Here is a 13,602-nt window from a genome sequence, read left to right as displayed (position 1 = left end):
TCTGGAAAACATGTTAAGAATATAATGCCCATGTCACAGATTTCCCAAAGACAGAAAGATTTTTAATACTTCTTATCTCTCTTAATTCTAGTTTTAGGATATCATGTGATAGAGTTATATGAACATGTACTTATCCCTAAACTACTTCTCTTATTCTGTGAACAGCCCTACTATCAGATACCTTGCCCAGAGGTAAACTGATTAAAAGTAGGTTGGTAGAAATCCAGTAGATATCACAGATGCTTCTCTTTCTGTAACCTTTAACATGCCATCCCCACCTCCATACCTGCACCTTTTAAAATTTTATTTTATTACGGTAAAGAATACTTAACGTGAGATCTAGCCTCTTAGCAAATATTGAAGTGTATCATATATTATTGTTGACATATAACATACATTTAATGTTGTGCAGCAGATCTCTAGAGTTTATTCACTTTTATTTAACTTAAACTTTATACCCATTGTTATCACCATCTTTTGATGGGCTTTTAAACATAGCCCTCTGTCTCCCAGCTTTGTGATTTATTTTCTGACAGTTATCATTCCACAAACTACTTGAAAGATACTTCCAAAATATAAGTGAAAACCCTACAGTAGTCTCCTTTCTCTTTCTGGATGTATGGTATGCAAAGATTCATTTCTGCTTTTCCCTACTCATTCTTTGACACTGCCAGATGGTAGAATAGAGAAAGTTTCAACTTACCATCCATTTATTCAGCAAAACCTGAGTTAATCACAAAGACCTCTCAGTGAATGACCTTAATCAAACTAAATAATGACCAGTTAAGAGAATAGATCTCGTCACGATCTCTAAAATTGTGCCTATTTCCTATAGGCAATACATTGAAATCTTATAGAACCAACCATACCTATACCAGCAACTTTATGAAAGCATTTTCAACTGAAGGCACTAAATGTGCCTTGGAGCCCCAGAGAATAGCTGTGCCAGCCGGAAGAGTGCGGGGTATCACTGTGACCAGTTGTCACTTGGGAATTTAAGGAGTTTGTAGAGATCAGTTAAAAGAATATCTATTGTGCTACCTAAGGAAAAATATGTCCCTTAATGTAAATAGTAGGCATCATCTTTAAGTGATAGTTCAATTTATTCTCTTTCAAACTTTAACTTTTATAACATATGTTAACTTCAGTTTGGTTCAACAAATGATTATTGATTACTTATTCTACTTCAGGTTATTTGAGAATACAAAAATGAATAAGGCATCCATTCCTTTTTCAACAGAGTTCATAGTCAAGTGGGGAGACCTAACAGATAATTTTGAAAAAAATAAAATAAATTCAGTAATAAAAGTCCATGCAGGGTGCTATGGTCACATTCCTGAGAAGACAGACATATATAATGAAGACTTTATTTTAAATAAGCATTTTGGAGTTTAAAAATGAACACAAGGTAATTCAGAAAAGGAAATGAACAAATACTCAAATACTTAGTGTTGAAAGATTTATTGTCTGTCAAAACATGATTATAAAAGACTTCATATGAAAGACTGCATATTATAAAAGACTTCATATATCTCCTGAGATTTCAGAACTCTAGATCTAAAGTGATTTAAGCTTATGCAGAAAAAAAAAAAAAACCCAGAACCAAATAAATGAATCTGAGAATGACTTCAGATTATGTATCAACAACACTGGACTGGAAAATGCAATGTTTCAGGGAAACTGAATTTGGATCTATAATTCTGTTCACAGTCAAAAAGAGCAGAACATAGATACAACAATGAAGAATAGCTAAGTACAATATGAAAGAAATAGAGTCAACAGTGATTCAAAGTGAATTCACTGGACCTTGATGCCTGAAGCACTTGCCTTTGAGTAGGAAGAGCTTAGGGGTAAGTGAAACACAACTGAATTTCCCAGTCACAATGTTTGCTTCTATAGTACATAATTAGCAGAGTATTATAATGGCTATTTTATCAGCTTTAAAATTGTGGAGCTTTTCTATAGACACAACTATAGAAATCTTAGAGTTACAGAACCAAAATTAATATTAAAACCGACAGAAAACTGAAGGATGAAGTAAAAAAAAAAAGTAGGTACTCAAGTTTTCTAGATCCTCCAATGTATCTAGCTTAAAGCTGGTGGAGCAGGTTTAAATAAATTACTTAATGTTATAAATGTGGCCATGATGACAGCGATAAATTATAACTAACACAAATCTTGAGCTGGTGGGAAAAAAAGATTTATGAGGAAACTTATAAATTGTTATTTTTTAAGAAGAAATCTGATAGAGGAAATGGAAAAAAAAGAAATGGAAAAGTGGTTATATTTATTTACTTAAAGCTTTACTGTACATTTGACTATTTTCCTCCAAGTGAAGATATTGCTTTAGAAAAAAGATACTTAATGTATTGAAAAGGGGAGAAATACTGTAACAGTGCTGGTTGAACATTTTAAGAATGGTTCCCTTTTTTCCTTAGGTATTATTTTTTTCTCCCCAATTTTCTCTATATATTACTTTTATGACCTAAAGATCTGTAAAATAAATTTCATGCTTAAAAACATGGTAGCATCTGGTGTAACACAATGTATTTCAAATTTCAAATAGGCATGCAAGTTACTTCACAAAGCTCGGATATACTCTTTCCAAGTCCGAGTTGCTTGTATATGTGAAGGATACCTATGACCTAGATGCGGTGCCACTGTTAATGATGGTTTTTAATCTTGTAAGTTCTGACACGTCCTGCGCATCACAGATAATATGACAATTCCAAAAAATTAAGCTGTAAAGAAAAATGCCCTGTTACTACACAGAAAATCATTTGATAGAATTAAATGAGTCACTCAATCGTGCCACACAAATTTATAGCCATTATCTGCGGAGAAATAGAGTTAGCACTGACATTAAATGTACCATTTGATTCCTTTATTATGAATTTCATGTTCTGCTCAAATTCTTTAACTACTACCATATGGTTTTCATTATGTTTGTTGCCATTTATTATGCCTGGTAAGTCGAAAACTTTATTATATATCGATTTGCTGTTGTGAATGCCCGAAAACCCTGGTGCACTCAACACGATCATTGATCAGATATCAATTGTTTTTTACACTCAGACCACAGAACATATTAAATTGATTCTGGATATATCTGGTACATGCTAAAGGGCCTGACCCCAATTTTTCTGTTTAAAGGCCTTTTAGCTTCAGTTTTAACAGCAATTTCATTTCTTACAATATTGTAGTGCTCTTGACTAGGAATCTCACTTTGTCATTTATTTGGCTGGAAAGCAGGACTAAAACAGGGTTTCAGATAATTTGCAGAGGTTTTGTGGCTGCTGTTCTTGATTTAATCAATGTCAATGAAAATGATTTAGAGACATCCTACTTGGAAAATGTGTTGTTGTTCAGGTGGTCATAAATTAAAGTGATTTCAAAAAATATACCAGTTAAAAGGAATGAATGCTTGTGTCCCATCCTAGATTGCGTTACATCCTAGATTGTGTCCCATCCTAGATTGCGTTACATGTGATTTTAATATGCCTTTATATTTGGGGATAAACACCATCTAAAGAATGACAAAATGCAGCTGAATTAGCAGGATAATTTTCTGATTTTTTTTTCTATTTTTAAAACTTGCTTTGAGATACCTAATCAATTATCTGATACACAATTGAAAATAAAATGCACTATTCTAAGCTCAGAATATCTGAAATAATAAATATTTAAAAATTTAATCATTGTGAGATATAGAACATAAAGTTAACTACATAAATAAGTTAATATTAAATACTTTCTGAAATACGAGTTTGGTGAATCTGAGTGTTGAGATTTTTCTAAAAATTACTTTCTATTAAGTAACATTTTAACCTGTATATAAATAAAATAGGCAGAAATAATAAACTTGTATACCAGAATAAACGTATTTCTCATGCTGTATGAAAATTAGGAATGTTGGAAACAATATTGTCAGTCTAAATTATGAAGTTCAGCAGACCTGGTTTTGAAACCAAGTATTACCTATTGAATTTACTACCTATTGAGGAACATTACTTTCCTCATCTGAACTGAAGGTTAAATGAGATTATAGGGATATGAGTATATGGAAAGTTCCTGGTATGAGTGGGGGAGAGGGAGAGAGAGGAGAGAGAATTCCCAAGCAGGCCTTGTGCTGAGCCCTGTGTGGTGTTCGGACCCATGACCTGTGAGATTATGACCTGAACTGAAACCAAGAGTCGGATGGTTAACTGACTGAGCCTCCCAGGCTCCCCTAAGGTTTTCTTATTTAGAAATGATAATCCAGGAATTGCCAAATGCTATTTTGAATTTAATACATTTGATTTCTTTTACATACTGTTTTTTTTTTTTTCTTGTGGATTTCAGTTGCTTTTAGACCAGTGTTTCTCAAACCCTTTTAATGTGCATATGAATCACTTGGAGATATTACAAAGTCCAGTTTCTGGGTCAGAAGGTCTGGTATAGGGACTGGGATTCTGAATTTCTAAAAGTTTACTGGTGATGCCAAAGCTATTGGTCCATGGTGTGTGTGTGTGTGTGTGTGTGTGTGTGTGTGTGTGTGTACTTAGAGTAGCAAGGTGATAGGACATAGACGCTACATAATACATCTTCCTGCTCTTTCCTACATATCTTTGCAGAGCACTCTGAATGTATAGTCTCAAAACCATTTGTTTTGGGTATTACGGTCTTTTTAATCTTGTATTTCCTTCAATATATTGTAAGCCTCACGATGTCTTCTTTTACTCATTGCCGTGTTCCCAGAACAGCATAGTGCCTGGAACTTAGCAATGAATGCTAATTTGCTAAGTGTTGGTGACTATATACCATAAGAGAAGTCCGTGGCTGAATAAACAATAGGAGGTCACAAATTGAAAGCATCTGCATAATAGCTGTGTTGTAAAATAGTTTTGCCAAATGAACTAATCCTCCACACTCATAGACTTAGTTTAATTTCCTCCTCCAGAAATGTATGTACGTGTAGTGGGTCTAATGGGCATGGTCAAAATTGCTGTTTGAAAAGCATATTGTATCACTCTGGTAATTAGATAGAACATAAGTAAATTTACGACCTTGTAAATTTATTTTGATCTTGAGTCTAGAAGCTGCATTTGAAAGGAGTAACTGAAAACAAAGTCAAATGAGGGCTAGCTCACTAAATTTCTTTAGGGCCAAGATGCTGCCCTTAGTAGAGTTTTGAGAAGGTATAATACTGTATTGTAACCTGGAAATTTGCTAAAAGAGTAGATCTTAAGTGTTCTTTCTCACCACACCAAAAAAACCAAAAAGTAACTATGTAAAGTGATGGATGTATGAAATAACTGGGTTGTCATAATCATCTTACAATGTAAACCTGTATCAAACCATCACGTTGTACTCTTTAAATATATACAATTTTTATTTGTCAATCATACCTCAATAACACTGGAAAAAAGAGAAGTAGAAAGAGCTGCAGTAGAAGATGTCTGCATGAGTTGACCCAGACATTGTTAGGCATTTTGTAATGATGTGATATGAAAGAATACAGGTAAACACTTTTTACCCTGCTGGCTCTACTGTTCAACCTGTACATTTCTCATAGGATTAAGTTCGGTGCACTGACTGAGTGATGTTACATTTAAAGTCACCATTGTGGTCATTTATGATCCTTTTAGGGTCAGGTGAAGACAGCATTTCAACACGTGGGACATTTTACTTCAACATCATCATCTTTTTATAGAAACTCAATGTCTTCACTTCTGGTTTCATATGGTCCTCGCTGTGGGACCCCACCAAAATGAAGTGAGGCCTCTCTTCTAAATACATCTTCAGGGTTTTTTTTTAGGTTTTATTTATTTATTTTGAGAGAGAGAGAGAGAGAGAGAGAGAGAGAGCGAGAGAGAGCGCACATGCATGTACAAGCAGGGCCCTGACGCAGGGCTCAAACTCATGAGCTATAAGATCATGACCTGAGCCGAAATCAAGAGTTGGACACTTACTGACTGAGCCACCAAGGCGTCCTAGTACATCTTCAGTTTTTATACAGACTGTGATGCGGAGTCAGATATATAAACATGTTCACGCATTAAGTAACAACCACAGAGCATGAGAATCACAATGTCTTACCTTCAGAGGGTGAGTGGAATCATGGAATCAGAGGCCAGGATCAATCTGATGTTTTTCACTTCATACCCATAGAATCATGTGAAGTCATGTGACTCATGTGAAATTGACTTAGAACATAAAAGAGGGCCTTTGTTAAAAATTCATTATTCCTTTATATCTGAAGAATAATGTCAGGAAAAAGTAAATACATTGAAATAACACTTATCAATAATTATAACTTAACAAGGATTCTGGTACAAAAGTTTTCACATTTGGTTTTACAGAAAATGAGGGAAGCAATATGTGATTATTGAAGTCTATTATATACTTTCTACTTAAATTTTTTTTGATGTTTATTTATTTTTGAGACAGAGATAGAGCACAAGCAGGGGAGGGGTAGAGAGAGAGGGAGACACAGAATCGGAAGCAGGCTCCAGGCTCCAAGCTGTCAGTACAGAGCCTGACGTGGGGCTGGAACCCACAAACTGTGAGATCATGACCTGAGCCAAAATCAAGAGTCAGATGCTTAACTGACTTAGCTACCCAGGTGCCCCTGATTATCATTTTATTTTAATTAATTAATTAATTAATTAAAAGTTTTTAATGTTTATTTTTGAAAGAGAGCATGAACAGGGGAGGGGCAGAGAGAAAGGGAGACACAGAATCCGAAGCAGGCTCCAGGATCTTAGCTGTCAGCATAGAGCCTGATGCAGTGCTCGAACCCACAAACTGTGAGATCATGACCTGATCCGAAGTCAGACACTTAACTGACTGAGACACCCAGGCACCCCAGTTATCATTTTATATGTAGGTATTAAAGTGTACATTCATTTTACTTGAAAATAACATATACTGTATTGATGTGAACTATAACATTAGCCTATTAAATCTACTTAATCTCACGTTCTCAGTAGGTCCTTACAGGCAACAGCGAATTAATGGGGACTGGGGTTGAGCACACTAGTGCTCATTTGTGTCTCCTGGAGTTTTCTTCTTGTGAGAGCTTTCAGGAAAGGTTAATTATGCATGGACAGACATGCATAGAAAAATAGAAACTTCAGATTGTTCTGTCAGACCCTTGTGTTGAACCATTTCTTGTTCTCACTCTCTGTGGGGCAGCTGGCCACTGTTCCAACATCAGTTCACACTGTGGAAACAGGGTATGTGACTCTGGTCAGCTTCAGGCAAACACACTTCGCCACATTCAGAGCTTCTTGCCCTCTGCCGTTTGGGATTAATCTTTGAACCAAGGAGTGTGGAACAGGAGATAAACATAATCAGAATCATAATGGTACTGTTTCAGTAAAATCTCAAATATTGCAAATCTTAATGTGGCATAAACAGTGACAGGAAAATATAAAGAAGCAAAATACATATTTAAGTCGATATTTATTAAATTCCCTGTCATGACCATGATGAAACACATTATAGTAGTTTACAAATTTGCTCATAAGATAAAATAGAAATATTCTTAAATTTTATATGTCAAAATTTTCAATTTGTTTTTTTATTGGTAATTACATTATAATGGATTATAATTACATTTGGTAATTATATATATAATGTGTATATATATATACATATATATATACTCTTATATAAATTTATTAATAAAATTTTAAAAAACTTCTCCCCAAGAAGTATAAACTCTTTCGAGTTTTGGAAGTTTGTTTTTCATTGTTGTTGTTGTTGTTGTTGTTATCATTTTTGTTGATTCACTTCTTATCTCAAATGTCTCTCAAATGCAAGAGTTAGGGAATTGATTGCATTTCACATATTAAAGATGAAGAAACCCCAGAAACTCAGAAGTTTTTACTATTACTTTTATTGCTTTTAGATAGATGAGGAGTATGAAAGGTTAGATATCCTTAGTTAATCTTAGGAAATTAAATCTATCTGAGTAAAACCAATTGGAAAGGATTTTTTATCTCGAGCTATGGGCCTTTGTTCTGCAATAACTACAGCCATTTAAAGTAAATTGTCCATTAAAGTACCACTCTGGCTTTTGACAAATTGCATCAAACTGTTTTCTTCCTCCAGGGAAACACAAACCTGAGAACGGTGGTTTTATTTTTTCTGCTTGACATATAGGTTGCCTGAACCAGAGGGCTGAAATGCTTTTAGGTGCTCTATAAGACAACCCAAAGAGGTTATATATGGTCCAGTAGAGCCCAAGTGAAGACATTGAATACTCCCAGCTTATTTTGTGTGATGACAAATAATTGGTCATGCCCTGATATCATTTGTCATTTTGAAAACCATTCTTACTTTTTAATCATGTAATATAAGGACAATATAACAGACCTGACAAAGGCTAAAAATCCCATTTTTTTTTTTTTTTTGGTGAAACATTAGTCCCTGAACTATATGGAAATAATTCAAATGACTGCCAAGGAACAAATTCAAGGCACTGATGTCATTAGCAGCTACTGTCTTACTTTTCAGTTGAGGGAAGTTCAAGCCACTAATTGTAACTGAGTAAAAAAAAGTCAATTTTGATGGAAATATTCCTTCAAAAATTAAATAAGCTATGGTCACAGATTCAAAGATAATTATATACCTGTGGTTTAGATATTAATGAAATTAAATATTTTATTGTTTTTTAAGTTTAGGTTACTTTAGGCTATGTGAAAACAATATCTAAATTGTTATTAGTAGTAGTAAAAATAGTTAAAATATTCTACCTTCACAGTATATAATAAAAGAAGAAAAATAAACATTTCCTGTGTTTCTAAAAATTGTTTCTTCAATTTAGCTTTGATAATTGCTATGTTGTGGTCATGTGACTTGTTAATTTAAAAAACCTTGATTATGAACTAGATGTTCTAATTTACAAACATGAAAAGATGGGCATTATGTTAAAATACTAAAGTTGCTTATATGCTTTGACTGTAGGAATCATTTTCTGGTCCACACCATTTTGTAGAGTGTATAAAATTTATTATCTCATACTGGATCAATAGCCTAGAAAGTTCTGGCCGTGTCAGTTTCCTTGACTTTCACAACTTTGACAGTAGAAGATAGTCTGTTATTTTGTAGACTATCCCTGAATTTGGGTTTGTCTGATGTTTCTTATTGATGAGCTTCAGTTATGTACATTGAGAAGGAATATCACAGAAATGAGCCTAATGGGGTACATGATTTTGTCTTATTATTCATAATGCTAATTTTGATTATGTATTTAAGTCATGTCTACCAGACCACTCCACTGTAAATTTTTTTATTTTAGTTTTGTGATGAATAAGATATTTGTGGAGACATGCTTGAGACTGTGTAAACATTTCATTTTTTACTATATATATTTTTTTCTATATTTTTGATTCATCCATTTATTTGTTTAGTAAATTTACTTACTTTGATATCCAAATTGTCCCACATTTAGCAAAGAGAGACCCTTCAATCTGGCTTCTGTATCCTTTTGACATGTCTGAATCATTTTATGTACTTTATTTCTTTCTTGCACAATAAGATTTTCCAGGCCCGTTTTCTTCTTTCCCTAACCCAGTCAGCTATTTCTTAAAAGATCTTCAATTTCTTTTAGTGAAGAATGATGTTTAGAAACCAAGACCTGGCAGCACTTATTAATACAGTTCACTTATTTCTGCTGGAGGCCACTGTTCCCAGGAGTGCTCAGTAGACAGAGCTAAGGAATATGTATATGTACATGTGTATGTGTGCATATATACATTTATATCTACTCAATTCTATATTTATTAGTACACACACATGTGTATCTTTATTTCTTTGTCTTCATCTCTCTTTCTCTGTATATATATTAAAATACATGAATTAACATCAATACCTTCAATTCTATTGCAACACTCAGGATTCATCCTTTTCTTTCTTTCTATATGCCTTTCTCTGAGAGTGAGAAACCTGACTCCCACTAGCTTTAATATCTGTACTTATTTGGTCAATCCTTCTATATGGAACCAATCTCTTGTAGCCAACACTGCCTCCACCCCTGCAGGGATGCCTGCCTTATCCTTCTCAGGCACAAATATGTGGTTCCAAATCACCCCTCTGCAAGGATGCTCCATTGACTGCTCATGCACCAGAAGCCAAGGTGGGGCCACCTCCATTTCTGCACAGAGACATTCTCACACAACTTGCTCTCTCGAATTCTACCGTGCACCCTAGTGGCTTCCCCTCACCCTTGTGACAGCCTACTTTCTATTTTCCTCAGATGGACTATACACACCTCCCTGGATTTCCTCTATCTTTGTTTTATTCACATTTCTTTTCTAGCCTGCTCTCTAAATGTTCAAGTTCCTTAGAGCTTGCTTATTCCTTGTTGCCTACATGATGACAATCAGTCTCATGGTGTTAAGGATCTTCTCCAGGTCAGTAACTCTCAAATCAATATCTTCTGAGTTCAAAGCTGATACACATAACTACTTATTTGACATCTACACTTGGATCTCATGCATTCAAATATAAAGTGTATAAATGAGAACTTTTGATTCTTCTTTTCCCATTCTTCTTCCTCAATAAATAACACCACTACTGTTGTGCAAGCCAGAATATAGGATATCTTTTCCTTATCCGTACAAATGCATATATTAGCAAATCCAACTTTTCTTCAAAATGTTTCCTTTATTTGTGGATTTCCATTAATCTGAATTGTTGCCACCTTTGTCCAAGCCATACTCCTATCTCACACAGACAATTATGGTGGCATATTTTTCTACTTCTATTCTTGCTTCTATAACCTATAATCAAATCTTCCATAATCTATATTCTTCTAAAAGAAGTAGAATTATATTTTATTAAAATTTTTTAAAACGTTTATTTATTTTTGAGACAGAGAGAGACAGAGCATGAATGGGGGAGGGGCAGAGAGAGAGGGAGACATAGAATCCGAAGCAGGCTCCAGGCTCTGAGCCATCAGCCTAGAGCCCAACACAGGGCTCAAACTCATGGACCGCGAGATCGTGACCTGAGCTGAAGTCAGATGCTTAACCGGCTGAGCCACCCAGGTGCCCCAAGAAGTAGAATTATATTTTAAAAAATTACATCAGGGCATGTCATCTCTCAATAAAATCCTCTTGGTTTTCTCTTGTATTTACAGTGAAATGCAAACTTCTTGCTTTGTCTACCGTGCTCCCTCCATGGTCTGGCTCTAGCTTATTTCTGTCCTGCCATCTTCTATCACTTTTCCCTTCTGATTTACTAGGATCTTTCCTATCATTCTTGTCCTATAACATGCCAACTTTTTCCCAACTCAGGCATTTGGATTTGCTCTCTAGAATGCACTTTCTCCAAATCTTCATTTACCTGACTCTTTCTCACTTGGATCTCATGGAAATATTGCTGATGAAATAAACTAACCAATTTCTGAGAAAACTCTTGAGTCTCTTAGTGAATTTATGAGTTTAGCAAGGCACTTAATGACCATTTCTAAGTGGCTTCTCAGAAAGTCTAAGAGGTCTCAGAAAGTGGTTTGGAGTCTTACAGAGAGGACTTATAGAATGCAGCTGAGATTTCCTGAATCATGGGAAGATTTAAGAGTTGAGAAAAACATGGAATGAGGGAAGAAGTCAGGAGCCATAAGATGGGGAATATGTGATATGGATGTAGGGTCTGAACTTTATGGTCTAGGTTGTAGACTTCAGCAATGGTCACAAGTACCCACTAAAATCAGATAAAGCCATTTACAGTATAAAAGACACTAAGGTCAGACAGCCAGGACTAAAGCTACCTAACAACCACCCTTAGAGATTTCTGAAACTGCTGGTGGAGAATTCCAGATGTGAGGTCCTTTATCAATAGCCAAGAGGAACTATAAACATCTCCTTGCATAGATCCCTAGGTATTACCATTGGGGAGGGGATTGGTGGTGAAGGCAATCCTGAAAGATTTAATCACTTGCTTAAAAGAGATGGAGGTAACTTTAAAAAAATATAAATGCAAGAGATTTAGTTTATTTTTATTTTGAAAGTTTAACAAATCTAAGCCTACTCAAATTTCCCAGTGGACTAAGAGTAAATGGGCCATATGAGTATGTGCATGTGTATGTATAGCACATACAAATGTGTGCAAGTTATCATTATTATTTTTCTAGTTATTTGTTTTTGGGGGGAGAGAACAAGTGAAAGAGGGACAAAGAGAGTGGGGGAGAGGATCCAAAGCAGGCTCTGCACTGACAGCTGACAGCAGTGAGCCCGATATGCGGCTTGAACTCATGAACTGCGAGATCATGACCTGAGATGAAGTCAGATGTTCAACCAACTGAGCCACCAGGTTCCCCTGTTTAAATTATTTTTAACCATACAGTGATAAATAGTTGACAACACTAAGGAATTTATGTCTATTTAAGTGCATGAATTTATAAACTGATTCAAGGACTAAAAATAGGTTAATACTGCCGAAGGGACAGTTATATATTTGAGCAATCTCAACCTTGATTGCTCATTTTATCTAATTGGGGGAATCTTTAAAAAAGCTAATGTTTAAGTCCACCTTTGAGAGATTCTGATTTAATTGGCCTGGAGTGTGGGCTGGGTATCATGGTTCTTAAAAACATTTCCAGCTGCTTCTAATGTGCAGCCAGGGTTGATAGGTTGAGAACTAGTGTTTTAGACTAAGATAATCTCTATCTACATTGCCAGTCACACACCACCATTTCCTGTATGCTAATACCTCCTGATATGAGTGAGATTTAGGGCAACCCTAATCCCTGGCTCTACTTGACAGCTTCTGATTCAAAAAGTTTCCAAGGGGTAGAGGTACAAAAAATATTCCTAGATAAATGCATTATTTTACCCTAGTTAGCTGGATTAGAAAACTCATCAGCCTGATGTCTCTTTTTGTCTCATTGGCTTCAGTGGAATCTGGAAGCAAATCAAATGATTTCCTCGGACTCTTTCCCTCTAGGGTCATACCAGCACCCTGACCTTTTAGATATTACTACCCTCATCTTGAGAAGAGGGGTGGAAAAGTCAACTTAGGAAGGTTTCTTCTTCCCAAAGGCTTAAAGCAGAGCTGACCTTTACCTCATTTTCTTTTCCCTTCTCTTAGGTTCTGTGAGCAATCATCTTGTGATCAAGAGCCACCCAGAGTTTCCCAATTTCATATACTTGGCAAAATTGCCTGGTTATTCTTACTTAAGCAAACAATAATAACAATAAAAAAGCAGATCCTTCAGCTCCGTGCCACCTAGTCTAAGAAACACCACTGGTCAGCGTAAGATTAATGGGGCTCCAGAGAGCACTGTGGTAAAGCCTGCTAACCCAGCAGTCTTTTGAAACATGCCAAGATATCCTCAGCAATGACATCTCCATAATGAGTTTCATGAGGGTGTACATTGAGTCTAATGAACTTTTGTTAGCTCTGCTGTTTCTCACTTTGTTGCTTTTGCAGCTGCTAAAATGGGAAGGATTGAGATCAGCAAGTTTCTGACTGTGAGTAAGCTAAAATAGGCTTTTGAATAATGTTTTCCGCCTGCTTAGCAAATTTCTCTTGTGACAGTTGGATGTTATTTGGGGTGCCATACTAGGAGGAAGAGGCACAAGCACATTTCAGTCAGTTTTGAGAATAAATATT

This window comes from Prionailurus bengalensis, chromosome C1 (assembly GCF_016509475.1).
Source record: "Prionailurus bengalensis isolate Pbe53 chromosome C1, Fcat_Pben_1.1_paternal_pri, whole genome shotgun sequence".
Lineage (NCBI taxonomy): Eukaryota > Metazoa > Chordata > Mammalia > Carnivora > Felidae > Prionailurus > Prionailurus bengalensis.
This window is presented reverse-complemented; position numbering follows the sequence as displayed.